Below are 10,446 nucleotides of genomic sequence, written 5' to 3'. Positions count from 1 at the left end.
AAATCCAATTGGCGACAGGCCATGAAGGAAGAAATGAATTCTTTACAGAAGAATCAAACATATGAGTTGGTGAAACTTCCTCCGGGAAAGAAGGCCTTGAAGAACAAATGGGTTTTCAAGCTCAAGAAAGATGCTTGCGGAAATATCGTGAAGTACAAGGCGAGGCTCGTAGTCAAAGGTTTCCAACAAAAGGAAGGAATCGACTTTGATGAGATTTTTTCGCCGGTTGTGAAGATGATGTCTATCCGAGTGGTTCTCGGATTGGTGGCAAGTATGGATCTTGAACTTGAGCAGATGGACGTGAAAACAGCTTTTCTGCATGGTGATTTGGAGGAAGAAATATACATGGAGCAGCCCGATGGTTTTCGAATCCCAAAGAAAGAGCATCTCGTTTGCAAGTTAAGGAAGAGTCTCTACGGTCTCAAACAAGCCCCAAGGCAATGGTACAAAAAGTTCGACTCATTCATGCTGAAACATTAATACAAAAGAACAATTGCAGATCATTGTGTGTACTTGAAGAAGTTCCCCGATGGAAAATTTATCATCCTTCTGCTCTATGTGGATGATATGCTGATAGTAGGCCAGGATGAAACTATGATCAACAACTTGAAGAAAGATTTGTCTAAGTTCTTTGATATGAAAGACTTAGGCCCTGCACAACATATCTTGGGCATGAAAATCGTTCGTGATCGAAAGGCAAAGAAGTTGTTCTTGTCACAAGAGGAATACGTTGAACGCGTGATCAAAAGGTTCAACATGAAAAATACCAAGCCTGTTGGTACTCCACTAGCAAATCACTTCAAGTTGAGCAAGGAAAGTTGTCCTTCTTCCGAAGAAGAAAAGAAGAAGATGAAAGCAGTGCCCTACTCTTCAGCAGTTGGAAGTTTGATGTATGCAATGGTGTGCACAAGGCCAGACATTGCTCATGCTGTCGGTGTTGTGAGCAGATACTTATCAAATCCAGGAAGAAAACATTGGAAAGTTGTCAAGTGGATACTACGGTACCTGAAGGGTACATCCAGACTATGTTTGTGCTATGGGGGAGCCAAGTCGATTTTGGAAGGTTACACTGATGCTGACATGGCAGGAGATTATGATAGCAGGAAATCAACTTCGAGTTATATATTCACATTTGCAGGGGGAGCTGTGTCATGGCAATCCAAGTTACAGAAGTGTGTAGCACTATCAACCACAGAAGCCGAATACATTGCCGCAGTTGAAGCTGGGAAGGAGCTTATGTAGCTGAAACGTTTCCTTCAAGAACTGGGTTTCCGATAAGAAGAATACACAGTTCATTGTGATAGTCAAAGCGCTATGGATCTCAGCAAAAACTCGATGTACCACTCACGCAAAAAACATATTGACGTTCGATATCACTGGATCAGAGAAGCAGTCGAGCAACATGAATTGAAGCTCTCCAAGATCAACACAAACGACAATCTTACAGACATGCTAACAAAGGTGGTGCCATGCGAGAAACACAAGTTGTGTTCTGACATAGTTGGATTGAACAATATTCGACGGAGACTGGAGGGGGAGATTTGTAGGATCCATTCTCAATCATCATATTTGACCCCATCATCACATTTGACCCCATCATTACACTTGACCACATCATTACCATTGACCAGTCAAACTACATTATTGCCTTTGACTAGTCAGTCCACATCCAACACTGTAAATAGAGGTGTTAAGCTCAGTTGTAGCGCATCACCAAGAGCAAGAGAGAAAAACAGTAAGGAAAACACTTGAGTGAGATATATGTATTCAGTTTAGGATTGATTATTTGTAATAGTTGAGTGTGAGAGTTGCTCTTCCTATTGTAATTCTGTTCCGGTTATGAATAGAAGACTTTTCCAATCCTAACATTATTGTGGATTATGTTGATCACACTTCAGAAAATTACATTACATTCGTCACCTCTCTATATAACATCTTCATAAGATTAGCAAAGGTGATATATGTGCTCATATACTTCAATTCACCTCTAGCTCGTACATATAGTAAGTCAGCTTAGTCTCGGTTTAGTGCTTTCATTTTATGTTAATTAACTTGGTTGCTTAAACATTAGTCTGGCATATATCTAGACATTTATCCCCTATAAAATAAATTTATGAATTCGGGCAAATATTGATGCATCAACGAATTTTTGGATGAATTCTCTTATCGCTATATTTTCTTCTGAGTTACAATGGGGTTCAAGGAGAGACAAAGTTGTCCAAACTGGAAGACTTAGAGATAGAGAAACAACTTCACCTTTTGAACAAACTAGCAGTCAAAACAATTAAGGTACTGTATATCTTTGAAAATATGTGTGCTTATAATTCTCTTGATTGATTCTTACTTATGAGTTTTTGGTTCACAGACTATATATGGTGATACATATGATTGTGTGGATTTCTATAAACAACCTGCATTCGATCATCCGTTATTGAAGAATCATAATTTTCATCCCCAGGCATGTCTCTTAAATGTCCATTTTATGTTGAGCTTTCTAGAAATGCATATACGATATTGTGAATTTGTGATGCATAATTTAGTTTTAAATCTCCAGATGAAACCTACTTTAGCGACAACAAAGCAAAATGCAGGTAACTCGTCAACTAGTCCGGCATCGAGGATATGGTTAAATGGCAAAGGTTGTGCCCCTAGAACAGTTCCAATTAAAAGAATTACAAAAGAAGATCTTATCAAGTATGCCACCACCGGAAGATGTCACAGTTAATGCTCAATTGACTGCGGTAAGATAATATCACACCAATTTACTGCTTTTGCTAGAATAATTCACTTCATCTCAAATTATAATAAGAAAACTTAAAGACTTCGTCTGTAAAGATTAAACATGTTTAGGTTTCTAATTTCGAAAATCTCATATATAATTTACTGCCTCTATACAGACTAACAACAATAGTGAGCCAAAAGGAATATAAAGATCTTCACAAGGATACAAGGTACATGAATATATAAATTCACCCTCTCATTTTCTACTTGTTAAAATGTCTGTCAGTTAATTGGATTTGAAATATTCAGATGTTAAATATTGAGTTATGCTTCGTAGATCTTTGCTTTTTCCTTTTTGAATTAGATTTACATGACAAAAAATAGTTAAATTTTGCGATTTTAGTGGGCTCTATACTTGTCAGATTTATCTTAGGAAGTGGTAGGCAACATTAAATTCTCACATTATCTCTCTTTTTTCCATTTTTACCTGGCACTTATTTTATATTTAGAGATAAATAAACAAAAACTAAGATTTGACAAGAAAATACACATTATGAGTTAATAAAAATTTGTTCACTACATACAGGTTGCAATAGCTCGGACTGAAAATAACCCAAATAATAAGTTTGCAGGAGCTGAAATGGCAACTAGTGTATGGAATCCTTCTGTTAAAGGTCACCAACATAGTGCATGTCGATTGAAAAATAAAAAAGGATTAGATATTGTACAAGTTGGTTAGAGAGTAAGTCTAAATTCATCAATTTAATTGTAATTCTTGCTGTCGAAGCTTCTTTTTTTTTCCTCAATTTTATTAGGAATTGAAATTGTATCTTGATGCAAGTGTTAGAATTACTATCAACTCAATCATCACAATATCTCTATTTCGAACTCTAGGCGAATCCAACACTCTATGGAGATACCAAAACTAGCCTCTTTATACATTTTCAATTAAGTCTTCTTATAATTTACTTCAATGATTTATAACTCAATTTTGAGAAACAAGTATTCTCAAGTAGTCTTTTTGTTTATCTATGTACCTCAATTTGCATAAATAGCTTATATATGGCGTATTTTTGTAGGCCGGTAATAAGCATTGTTTCAACACATTATGTCCTGGTTTTGTTCTAGTGAACAATGAGGTACCTATTGATATGGTATATGATCCCGTTTCACATCGTTGAGATGATTATTCGGAGGAAGACACAATGTCCATCAGTCGGGTACATTCTATGTTTTTTTTATAGTACTTCTTTCAATTTAGTTCAATAGTACTCAAGAACTAGTATTTAAAATTAGCAAATTTTTTTTCTTTTTTGATGATAAAAAATAAAAGGATCTGGTCAATGAAAATTGGTGGCTTCGTCTTGAAGAAAATCGCATACAAATTGGTTTTTGGCCTAAAAATATCTTCACTGGCTTGGCTAGCTTTGCTACAAGTGTTGAATTGGAGGAGTGGTATATAGTCCACTAGTTTATGGTGCTTATTGTGGGGGACTTCATTCAAGTTCAAAATGTTAAAGGTGAAACCATAGACGTAGATAAAAACAACAACATACGTCGACAATCCTAATCCATACAAGGTTATTGACATACCACGTGCCAGACCTGGAAAGTTTCAACATTTTGTACTCTATGGGGGCCCTGGTGAGAAAGCATAAGCTCAGGTCTGGTAAATTACTACCATCATGGTATTTAATTTCTATGCCAAAGAAATATATAAAGTAAGTTTTTTCTAGTTAAATAATTCGACTTAAGGATGTTCGTGGTTCAACTTGTTTTGATTTTTATGTTAATTAACACCAGAGTGACCAAACCACCGATGTCGCTTTGTAAAATATGCGAATCAAAGTCGAACCAAACAAAGTCGTTTTTCTTTATTTTGCAGATTTTTTAGTTTTTTTTTTAACATGAAATGTGTAATTCAATTTACCCAATCTACTAGAGTTAAAAGGCATAATTTCTCATAAATTGATGTATGTTTAGTGAACCGAACAAATTGGTTAACCCATTACCTGTTGAAATATTTATATGTGAGAAATTTCACTATGAAACGTGACAATTATGCACTTTCGTAAATCAAGTAGTAATCTTATTTTATATTGAAAATCAAACCAAATCAAGTCAAAGAATATTTTAGTTTCTTATACCATCCTAAAGGTTGGCCAGAAGAAGTTCTTGGTGATCACAAAAATTTAATGTGATGAAGATGTTCTGCAATTATTGTGAACTTGTGATTATGTTTTGACTACTGAGGTTCAACATCCCATTTTTTATTCTTTCTCTTCTTCTTTTTCTTTTTGGTCCAAGCTTTAATTTCCTATTAACTGAACAAGTTTGGAGCTACCAACTATTTAATTTATGATAATAGTGAAAATAATAAGCAAAGTGCCACTACCACTTTGTACCGTCCGAAGAAGGAGCGGTTGGAATGCCAATTTGAGGGACGAGATGCCTACTGATGTCGTGAATACTATGACTACTAAATGGGAACTGCGTCCGCTTTCCACATCAAATGTAATGTTGATGCCTCTTACAATATCCATACAGTTTTTGCGGGGATAGGCATGGCGCTACGTGATCACTGGGGTCAATTCATCGCTAGAAAAATAATATTTCTCGGCTGTGTTGCTAGCCCTTTATTGGCCGAGATCATAGGAGTGTGTGAGGTTCTTACTTGGTTAAAGGAGCGATTCGGTACAACAAGACTTACTTTGGAAACTGATGATCTACTCGTGAGGCAAGCTCTGGAAGGAAATTTGGTGAATTACTCTTATTTTGATGTTTTATTCTTTGATTGTAAAACTCTTCTCAAAGAAATCAGCAAATCAGCTTGCTTATTGTCTTACTACAGTTTCTGCTTTTATGTCTGGTTTGATGGAGTGGAATGTTATTCCTCCGTCTCTAATTACTAGTGTGCTTGCGTTTGATTTGAATAATACATGGTGAAAACACCTTTTCAACAAAACAAACAAACAAAAAAGGGTGCACCATCGTCAATTCTGAATAAATGAAAACAGAATATTATTGCTCTTTTAGAGGTTATTAATGGTTTATATAACGATGAGACCTTAAACTAAATTAGAGAGTTCAACCGAAAATTCAAATATATTTGTGATTTGAGGCTAAAGATATGAGGATTTTGATGAGAGCAAGCATTGAAAAATTTACTACTCCTTACTACAATGACGAAACTTTTTAATGAAAAAAAAAAAAAGCAAATTCGCTTTTTGCAGATGAATTGGATTGTGACACTCCATTCGTGGTTAACTTAGAAGAATGCTACTGAAAAGAATGAAACATTGTTTCGTTCATAATTTAGATCAAGATTTATCATTTTTAAGAAGTTTATAGAGAATATTCCTGTTTTCTTTAACGAATTTGAATAAAGACCAAAGATATTGAGAGACGAGAGTTAACTCCCAAAAACTACAAAAGGAGGCCCAAATTAGAGAAAACCAGCATTAAAACTTGTACAAAAGTTCAAGACAAAGCTCAAGAGGTTCACAATTAGTAAAATGTATCCTCTAACAAATTCTAAATTTCCCAAAACTAGGTTCTTTGTCTCTCTATCTTCAAGTCATGACTGAGAAGGGGTCCTAGTAGAGAATATTGATGACAAAGATTGAGCCAAACCCAACATTATACCAACCTTAACTTGCCCTCTTTTTGGAATTGGAGGCATATGTACAAGCCTTCTTGATATGTTTACTTCATTCACCATCACTTTCTTAGTTCCATCCATTTTTGGCCCAATGTTGGTGTATAAATTTGTGTTTGTGACCTTTGCTTTTCTTTTTCTTGTTTGAGAGTTTGAGAGAGTTGTGTGGTGTTGTATATATAGAGCTGAGTGATTGGAAATGCCACTGGCTTTTTGACATATTTACATTTAGAGGGCTCTCTCCATGCTTAGAGGCTTAAAGCTATGACTGTCGAAGCATTCAAGATTTTAAGTTTATGAATTATGAGTTTAAAGACATAACTGTTTGCTGAGTTCGAGATAGATTATTTATATATTAGAGTGATTTTCTTAATACAAATAATATAGGATATGAGCCAAAGTTATTGAGTTCTGCCGAAGCCGTGACACGTATTGTACATGTATTGACCTTGTCGTGTTCACACTTCACATCAATTGGTTCTTATGTGATTTTGTGCGCACATACAACATAAGTAGTATATAAGAGAACAGGAGAAAAATATCATAATAAGAATTTTAAAGTAGTACCGTAAATTAATTATTAGCCTTTTCTATTACATAACCCACATTATCTAATTAGTGATCTACATCAAATCCTGATACATGGAACTATTTATGTTGATGCCAAATTTAGAGATTAACATTAAAGAGCTAGCCATAGCACCCATAAGTAAACTTGGCATGAAACTTCAAAATTCCCTATGATATCTGCTAATGCAGTCACAAATAGTTGTGAACTTGTGATAAAATCTCTTACTGATGTAACCTATAAAGTGATTTTCTTAAAAGTTATTACTTGTATTTCTAGCAGACAAACCAAAATTATTTTAAAGTCATGTTGATAAGTAGAAGGCACACTGCCAATTCTGCTTGAAGATTCTGCTGGTAGAATTACAAGCAAAAAGAACAATCAGATAAGATAAGAATCATGTGAAAAGCGATTTTTTTTTTTTTCACGTGTGAATTAACAGTGGTTCAAACTTCAATATTTATTCACTACTAAAATCATCCATCACTTCCTTATCGAAGTTATAAGGGTTAACCGGTAACCTGATAAAAATGATACTCCTTCCGTATCAAAAAGAGTGTTCACTTAGCCTTTTTTTTAAGTCCAAAAGAGTGTCCACTTATCAAGTCAAGAAAGAATTAACCTTATTTTTTTCAAATTTTTCCCTATTAAGTGTCATGTGATCAAATCTCAATACTTATTTAATTAGGGGCAGTTTAGTCAAATTATCTATTTTTCCCTTAAAATTAGTACTCCCTCCGGATCAAAAAGAGTGACCACTTAGCGATTTGCACACCCCTTAAGAAAATACTAATTCCGAGAAAAAAAATAGGTAATTTGACTAAACTGCCCCTAATTAAATAGATATTGGGATTTGATCACATAGCATTTAATAGGGACAAATATGAAGCAAAAAAAAAAAAGTTAACTCTTTCTTGATTTGATAAGTGGACACTCTTTTTGACCAAAGAAAAAAAAAGATTAAGTGAGTATTTTCTTAAGGGGTGTGCAAATGACTAGGTAGATACTCTTTTTGATTTGGAGAGAGTAATTAATAACTTACATTAGTAATTAATAACTTACATTATAGGTTAAATTTCATCAATAGAATAAAATATATTTTTATTATATCTAAATTCAATATTTAAATTGGGAAAGAAAAGAAAAAGAGAGAAAATAGCTTGACGCTTACCACCACAGGCATTAGCTTGACCAGATTTGACTTGGAACTTGGAAGCGTTCACACTTGCAATTTTCTTTGGAAATGATAGTAATAGACATGGGTATCAAATGAATAGATTGGGCTGAATTTGGCCACATCAAAATAGATTGAGTTAATAAATGAGCGGGTCATTAATGGACAGTTTGCACGATTTCCCTTATTCAAGGGTGGTCTTTAATTTTTGTCCCTCAAATTGCTGGTCATTAATTTTTGCCTTTCGCCTAAAATACCCCGAGATACTGGGTTCGAACCCTAGCTCAGTTAAAAAAAAATTGCAAGGCAGAGTTTCGTAGCAAAGTAGGCCTATTCGCAGTCAAAAGATAAAAAAATCTACCTTAAGGCAGACTTTTGCCCAAATAGGCCTATTTTGCTACGAAACTCTGTCTTGCGAAATTATTATTTTCTTACTTAGCAATGATTCGAACTTAAGACCTCGGGGTATTTTCGGCACTTTTTTAAGCGAAGGGAAAAATTAAAGAACAGCGTCTTTGAAGGGTAATCCGTGCAAAAAAATGTCATTAACTCGTCCAAAAATTATTTATGCATTTTGCGCGGATTGCCCTTCAAACGCACTAGTCTTCAATTCCCTTCTCCCCCCCCCCCCCACCCCCCCCCCCCCACCCATATATGTGGTTTTTAAATTTTGCCTCTTCTACTTATTTAATGAAAAATATCCGGACCTACTTCGGAAGGCATAATTTTTGTAACATTTTATCTTCGGAAACTAAACTTTTGCCTTGCTCGGCATAAATTCTGTAAGAATTAAGTTATGTAGCATAACTTTTGTAATATTTTTCAGTTTATGTAGAGTGCTAAAAGTTTTGCCTTCTGTCCGGCATAATTTGTGTGGATATTATGATACAGATGCCAAAGTTAAACGTAAACTTTGTCTTGTGAAATCTAAAATTATGTTGAGTGTAGACAGTTTTGCCTTATCCGGCATAATTTGTGTGGATATTATGATACATATGCCGAAATTAAACATAAAATATGCCTTGCGAAATCTAAATTATACCGCGCCAAAAATGGTGAAGGGAAAAAATTGATAACCACGAATTTGATGGGCAAAAATTAAAGACCGCCCGAAACGGAGCATTTGCGCTAATGACCTGTTGAAATGGGCTAAAAAACAAAGTCGCAACCCAACTCGCCTAATTTTTACTAAATTTTAAAACCTTTGTTTATTTCTTATAATTTGTTTAAGTACCTAAATTTTTTTTTTGTCATTTATTATGACTATATGTAACATATTAAATAAATAAAAATATCTAGGCATAATTTCTTATGGGTCAATTTGGGTTGTATATCAATCCAATTTTTAGATGGGTTGAATTCGACAGATCAAAATGGATGGCGTTAACAAAATGGACGGGTCATTAACCCCCCAAACTTAAGCGAGTTGGATGACTGATGATTTTATGAGCTAATTTTGCCAACCCGACTAATCCATATGACAAATGGTATTTGTTTTTTTGTTTTTTTGTTTTTTTGTTTTTTTTGTTTTTTTGTTTTTTTTGGTGCGAATTGCCCTTCAAAAGCACTCGTCTTTAATTTTTTCCCCTTAAATTTGAAATCTTTAGTTTTTGCCCTTTGCCTAAAAACTCATGGGTTCCGGATTCGAACCCTGGCTCAGACAAAAATTAAAAAAAAAATTGCAAGGCAGAGGTTTAGATTCGCTAGGCAGAGTTTGCAGGGAAAACTCTGCCTACTGGCTTGCAAAACTATGTCTGAGGCCTAACTTTGGCTTGCAAAACTATGCTTGAGGCCTAACTTTGACTTGCAAAACTATGCCTGCAGGTAGAGTTTGCAGGCAAACTATGCCTGCAGGTAGAGTTTGCAGGCAAACTATGCCTGATGGCTTGCAAAACTATGCCTGAGGCCTAACTTTGGCTTGTAGAGCAGGTAGAGTTTTGCATTCAAAATTCTGCCGGTGGCCTAACTTTGACTTGCAGAGCAGGTAGAGTTTTGCATTCAAAATTCTACCTGATGCCTAACTTTTGCCCGAGTATGCCTAACTTTGCTACAAAACTCTGCCTTGCAAATTTTTTTTTCGACTAAGTCGGGGTTCGAACCCCAAACCTCAGGGTATTAGGCAAAGGAAAAAATTAAAGACCACCCAAAATAAGGGCATTCCTGCGAATTGCTCATTGTATTTTAAGCTTCGTATTCTTTGTATGTACTTTTACAAATTATAACTTGTCATGATTCTATTTTTCCATATAATAATACTAGTAGGCAAAGACAACCAGATCAAATCTCAAATGTGCAGGACCTTGTGATATCCTGTCTATTTCATAC

At 35.0% G+C, this 10,446-nt stretch overlaps 1 long non-coding RNA gene across 1 annotated transcript; it reads left to right on the top strand.

Moving 5' to 3' along the window:
* Positions 1–1,994: 1,994 nt before the first annotated feature.
* Positions 1,995–2,952, top strand: LOC132627228 (uncharacterized). Its single transcript, XR_009577813.1, has 3 exons — positions 1,995–2,289; positions 2,366–2,741; positions 2,898–2,952. It is a non-coding gene; the product is annotated as an uncharacterized LOC132627228 (long non-coding RNA).
* Positions 2,953–10,446: the final 7,494 nt, after the last annotated feature.

The sequence above is a fragment of the Lycium barbarum genome, chromosome 1 (assembly GCF_019175385.1).
Source record: "Lycium barbarum isolate Lr01 chromosome 1, ASM1917538v2, whole genome shotgun sequence".
Lineage (NCBI taxonomy): Eukaryota > Viridiplantae > Streptophyta > Magnoliopsida > Solanales > Solanaceae > Lycium > Lycium barbarum.
The sequence above is the reverse complement of the archived record's forward strand: the minus strand, read 5'-3'. Positions and strand labels throughout refer to the sequence as shown.